Genomic DNA, 6,537 nt, shown 5'->3' on the forward strand with positions numbered 1-6,537 from the left:
AAATTATTCCAAATAGGGAAGTGTGCATCACATTTTTTATAACAATGTCTCCAACTACAAATGTCCAAAGTACACATGCACATTAAAGAAAAGTGGGAAAAAAACCATTTGAATAAGTAAAAGACAACATGGCACAGCTACTGTTCAAATATGAATTATAATCATGTTAACAATTGTTTTGATTTTTATTCTTGTGGCAGACAGATTGATTGATTGAAATATTTATTAACAGTTTGCAGAATTACAGTACAATTCAAGCACAACTCAATACAAAGACTGTTAACTGAGTGGACAACCCAATAAAGCATTACACTTGTTTACAAGAGGGTCCACCTTGTTCAATTAATCAAAAATGAGTCAAACAATTTCAGTTGTAGAACCTTGATGGGCCACCCGAGTTACCTCCATTGGGCCTTTTGAGTTGACCTGGGCCTCCATTGGGTTTTTTGAGAAACCAAAAATACACAGGGAAGACATTTCAATATTCTAACCACAACTGGGGGTCTATTAGACTTAGTAATGCTAACTCCATAGACACATTCAAAACAGAAAACGTACAGAAATCACAGCACAGGTTTGTCTCCTGTGTGGACAAGCTGGTGTCTCTTAAGGTCACATGACTGACTGAAACTCTTGTCACAATCTTTACACTGGAAAGGTCTGTCTCCAGTGTGGACACGCTGGTGTCTCTTAAAGCCACCTAACCGACTGAAACTCTTGTCACAATGTTTACACTGGAAAGGTTTGTCTCCAGTGTGGACACGCTGGTGTCTCTTAAAGTCACCTAACATACTGAAACTCTTGTCACAATGTTTACACTGGAAAGGTTTGTCTCCAGTGTGGAGATGCTGGTGTACCTTCAGTCTATCTGACCTACTGAAACTCTTGTCACACTGTTTACACTGGAAAGGTTTGTTTCCTGAGTGGACGTGTTGGTGTCCCTTCAGATTACCTAACCTACTGAAACTCTTGTCACAATGTTTACACTGGAAAGGTTTGTCTCCAGTGTGGAGATGCTGGTGTGCCGTCAGATTACCTAACAAACTGAAACTCTTGTCACAATCTTTACACTGGAAAGGTTTGTCTCCAGTGTGGAGATGCTGGTGTGACGTCAGATTACTTAACTGACTGAAACTCTTGTCACAATGTTTACACTGGAAAGGTTTGTCTCCAGTGTGGACACACTGGTGTACCTTCAGTCTATCTGACCTACTGAAACTCTTGTCACACTGTTTACACTGGAAAGGTTTGTTTCCTGAGTGGACGTGTTGGTGTCCCTTCAGATTACCTAACCTACTGAAACTCTTGTCACAATATTTACACTGGAAAGGTTTGTCTCCAGTGTGGAGATGCTGGTGTGCCGTCAGATTACCTAACAAACTGAAACTCTTGTCACAATGTTTACACTGGAAAGGTTTGTCTCCAGTGTGGACACGCTGGTGTAACCTCAGGCTATCTGACCTACTGAAACTCTTGTCACACTGTTTACACTGGAAAGGTTTGTCTCCAGTGTGGAGATGCTGGTGTGCCGTCAGGCTATCTGACCTACTGAAACTCTTGTCACACTGTTTACACTGGAAAGGTTTGTCTCCAGTGTGGAGATGCTGGTGTGACGTCAGATTACCTAACAAACTGAAACTCTTGTCACAATGTTTACACTGGAAAGGTTTGTCTCCAGTGTGGACATGCTGGTGTCTCTTAAAGTCACCTGAGTGTCTGAAACTCTTGTCACACTGTTTACACTGAAACGGCTTGTCTCCAGTGTGGACACGCTGGTGTCTCTTAAGTCACCTGAGTGTCTGAAACTCTTGTCACAATGTTTACACTGGAAAGGTTTGTTTCCTGAGTGGACGTGTTGGTGTCCCTTCAGATTACCTAACCTACTGAAACTCTTGTCACAATGTTTACACTGGAAAGGTTTGTCTCCAGTGTGGAGATGCTGGTGTGCCGTCAGATTACCAAACAAACTGAAACTCTTGTCACAATGTTTACACTGGAAAGGTTTGTCTCCAGTGTGGACACGCTGGTGTACATTCAGGCTATCTGACCTACTGAAACTCTTGTCACACTGTTCACACTGGAAAGGTCTGTCTCCAGTGTGGACACGCTGGTGTCTCTTAAAGTCACCTGAGAGACTGTAACTCTTGTCACAATGTTTACACTGGAAAGGTTTGTCTCCAGTGTGGACACGCTGGTGTCTCTTAAGGTCACATGACTGACTGAAACTCTTGTCACAATCTTTACACTGGAAAGGTTTGTCTCCAGTGTGGAGATGCTGGTGTGACGTCAGATTACCCAACTGACTGAAACTCTTGTCACAATGTTTACACTGGAAAGGTTTGTCTCCAGTGTGGACACGCTGGTGTCTCTTAAAGTCACCTGAGTGACTGAAACTCTTGTCACAATGTTTACACTGGAAAGGTTTGTTTCCTGAGTGGAGGTGTTGGTGTCCCTTCAGTTTACCTAACCTACTAAAACTCTTGTCACAATGTTTACACTGGAATGGTTTGTCACACTGGAGATGCTGGTGTGCCGTCAGGCTATCTGACCTACTGAAACTCTTGTCACACTGTTTACACTGGAAAGGTTTATCTCCAGTGTGGAGATGCTGGTGTGCCGTCAGATTACCTAACAAACTGAAACTCTTGTCACAATGTTTACACTGGAAAGGTTTGTCTCCAGTGTGGACATGCTGGTGTCTCTTAAAGTCACCTGAGTGACTGAAACTCTTGTCACACTGTTTACACTGAAACGGCTTTTCTCCCGTGTGGATACGCTGGTGCGTCTTCAACTCACCTAACTTACTGAAACTCTTGTTACACATTTTACACTGGAAAGGTCTTTCTACAGTGTCGACAGACTTGACACCTCCACTTGCCTCCCCCCAATCACCACTGTCATCAGTGACTTCAGTGTCAGATTCGAGTTCAACTTCAGAGCAGTGTGAAGAGATGTCTTCATCAACTTCACCTTTCACTGCTAGTAATGTCAACATTGACCCATCAGGTTCCTCTGGTCTTTGAAGTAGTTCCTCCTGCTCCCCTTTAATGTGTGGAGGCTCTGGTTCCTCCTGGAGCAGACTGGGGATCCTCTCCTGTCCAGGAGAAACTTCCTCTTTGCACACAACCATGTGCAGAATGTTGAGTTGTGGGAGGTCTTCAGGTTCCTCCTGTTTAATTGAAATGTCTTCAGGTTCCTGTTTAATAGAAATGTCTTCAGGTTCCTCCTGTTTAATAGAAATGTCTTCAGGTTCCTGTTTAATAGAGATGTCTTCAGGTTCCTCCTGTTTAATAGAGATGTCTTCAGGTTCCTCCTGTTTAATAGAAATGTATTCAGGTTCCTCCTGTTTAATAGAAATGTCTTCAGGTTCCTCCTGTTTAATAGAGATGTCTTCAGGTTCCTCCTGTTTAATAGAAATGTCTTCAGGTTCCTCCTGTTTAATAGAGATGTCTTCAGGTTCCTCCTTTTTAATAGAAATGTCTTCAGTTTCCTCCTGTTTAATAGAAATGTCTTCAGGTTCCTCCTGTTTAATAGAAACATCCCTGGCTGAGTCTGGAGAGTTCATCTTCACCTGCAGTCTGGGCTCCACACACTGGTTGAGGTATGGCTGGTCTTCAGGTTGGTCTGGCTAGGAGCTACAGGTGACATAAATAAGTATTTTTTGTAAAAAAACAAAAATTGGTTTTCTGAGCTCAATTGTACCCAAAGAAAATCACACCTGTGTGAACTGAGTGGTGTAAGGTCTGTCTGACGTAATGAAATCACACCCGGGTGTGATTTCATTACCTGGCTATGGTGATCTTCCTGCTGTTTATGATGTCACAACCTGCAAATTCCATATGTCAATGGGATTTGCCAGCAGATGTCACTGTTTTTATTGTTTTGCCTGTTTTCATTGCAGCTCAAAATGCCTCCAAACCCCAGAGAAAACGTCAGACCACAGAAAATCCACTGAATGTTCACAGTTCAGGTTTTTTTGGGGGTGTAATTGAGGTCATAAAACCTAAAAGAAAACGAAGAATAGCAGGGGGCGGACTTGTAAAGATTTGGCTTTTGGGGACTAGTTTCTGAATTTTGGTGTGGTGTTAGGTAGGCTATGCCTAATTCTAAATGATGGAGCAGATGCGCAAAGACCCGCCCGGCAGCACTGTTTAATGCAATTTATTTGTTCTAGTTATAAAGTATTTTTTGTTGAATTACTCATGACAAAGTTGTAAAAGTCAACAGTAGGTCTACCCATAACTTGCACAAATAAATTGCATTAAACAGTGCTGTCGGGCGGGTCTTTGCGCAACCGCTCCGTCATTTTGATACATGCGTTAGGTATGGGTATAAGGTTTTCAAAAAGCTGTGCAAACGCGTTGGGTGCGCCCCCTAGTGGTCTGTTTGCACGGACTCAAATATTAGATATGTATAGGTATGGTTGAAAACCAAAATAATTGATACAACTTTTATCTGTTACTATTGGGTGTGCTAAATAACATACTAAAAGTTTGGGAACAACGAACAACCAGAAAGGCATAGTTTTCAAGATGGCGTCCACGGTGGCTAAAATGTAAATGTAAAAAATCATAACAATGATGCACTTCGTAACTACTTTTTGAATTGAATTTTGCATGGTGTTAGGTATGGGCATAAGGTTTTCAAAAACCATTGCAAACTAATTGGGCTCGCCCCCTAGTGGTCGGTTTGCAATGAAAGGATTCTGTTACCATTGGGTGTGCTAAATAACATACTAACATTTTACGGAAAACAAACAACTTGAAAGGGATCGTTTTCAAGATGGCGTTCACGATGGCTGCCGCAAGCTTAAAATGCCTGTTTCATTCCAAAGTTGCAAACCGACCACTAGGGGGCGAGCCAAATTAGTTTGCGATGTTTTTTGAAAACCTTATGACCATAACGAACACCATGCCAAAATTCAAAGAGCAGTTACCAAGTGCATAATTGTTATAATTTTTTTTACATTAATCACAGTTTATACAGTTTATATGCATTTTAGCTCCCGGCAGTGTCACGTAAAAAATAACAATTATGCACTTGGTAACTGCTTTTTGAATTTTGGCATGCTGTTAGGTATGGTCATAAGGTTTTCAAAAAACATTGCAAACTTATTTTGCTCGCCCCCTAATGGTCGGTTTGCAATGAAACCATAGGCATTTTAAGCTCCCGACAGCTCCATCGTGGACGTATCCAATATTTGAGTCTGTGCAAACAGACTACTAGGTGGCGTGCCCAATGCGTTTGCACAGCTTTTTGAAAACCCATACCTAACACCACACCAAAATTCAGAAACTAGTCACCAAAAGCCAAATATTGCTGATTTCTTACAAGTCCGCCCCCTGCTAAAAGAAAAAGGAATGAAAAATGAATGTGAGAAACCAAACCTTTAATGTGGTATTTCAGTCCACTCACTGCCTTCTCAATCTCATTCCACGTTGCCAGAGGAACTTTGAGTGAAGCCCTGGTTGCTCAAAGCTCTATCTGGGTTGTCCTCTTTGTGTCTTCAGGTTGAAAAGGACAGACTGTCCCTCCAAACGGCGACCAACTGGTTCGGTTCACGTTAAACGTTCTATTCACTTGTATAGACGGACTGTACTTGAGGCTAGCTTAGCATTATCTCACAAAGCAAACAGTCTTTTTTGATCCTGCTGTTTTCGCAACTTTACGCAGACTGTCGTGCAAAGACAATCTCAGACACAAAGTTACAGAAAGGTTTGTGCACTGCAGCACACGTCTATTATAAAACGTCCTCTGTTCGTCTCTCCTCTCCCGTTTGTTTGAGAAGCGTCTGGCTGCAGACCAGGAAGTGCTGCAAGGGGAGGGTGGAGGTTTGTTTCATTGTTCTCATCCACTCTCTCTGAGATGAATTAATTTGGTCTACTCCCAGTGTTGCCATATTTTGTGGGAGAAATAAGCAACCAGGTCTATGAAAACAAGCCCAAAACAAGCAACTGCACTATTTCCAGCAACGACTCGTCATAGATGTTATTATTTTTCAGATCTACAAGCCCAGTGCTTGTAGATCTGATATTTTCAACAAAAAAAATATAGGAAAAAAGTGACAAATGTGGAATGTTTTTGAACAATTTGTCCTACACAAACATTAAATTCCCATTGACAATGGAGAATTTACGTCATATGTAGACGAGCACCGCATCAGCTCTTACCTTTTTACCTATCCACTTCGTGCCTTATTTTGGCACAAAAACATCGACTACATTTGTCCTTGTCCTTTGACAATGAAGGGATGATATACGATAAGAGCGCCCCTCACTTCACAAAGGTGTGATTTTTAATTGTTACAGCCTACTGCTGCACAAAGTTTTGGCATTATTACATCAGTCAACCTTGTCTTGCTGCAGTGCACACTGATATAGGAGAAATAACATGGGAAATAAATAGAATGTGATTGACCGCACAGTGCACACTGATTCATCAGAAATGAAATGCAATTAAACCAAAACAAATGATTACATTTCTGTAAAATTGCATCTCGATATATCTTCATACACCATGGCAGTGTTTTGTATAGAT

Source organism: Electrona antarctica (genome assembly GCF_951216825.1).
Source record: "Electrona antarctica genome assembly, chromosome: 24".
NCBI classification, from domain to species: domain Eukaryota; kingdom Metazoa; phylum Chordata; class Actinopteri; order Myctophiformes; family Myctophidae; genus Electrona; species Electrona antarctica.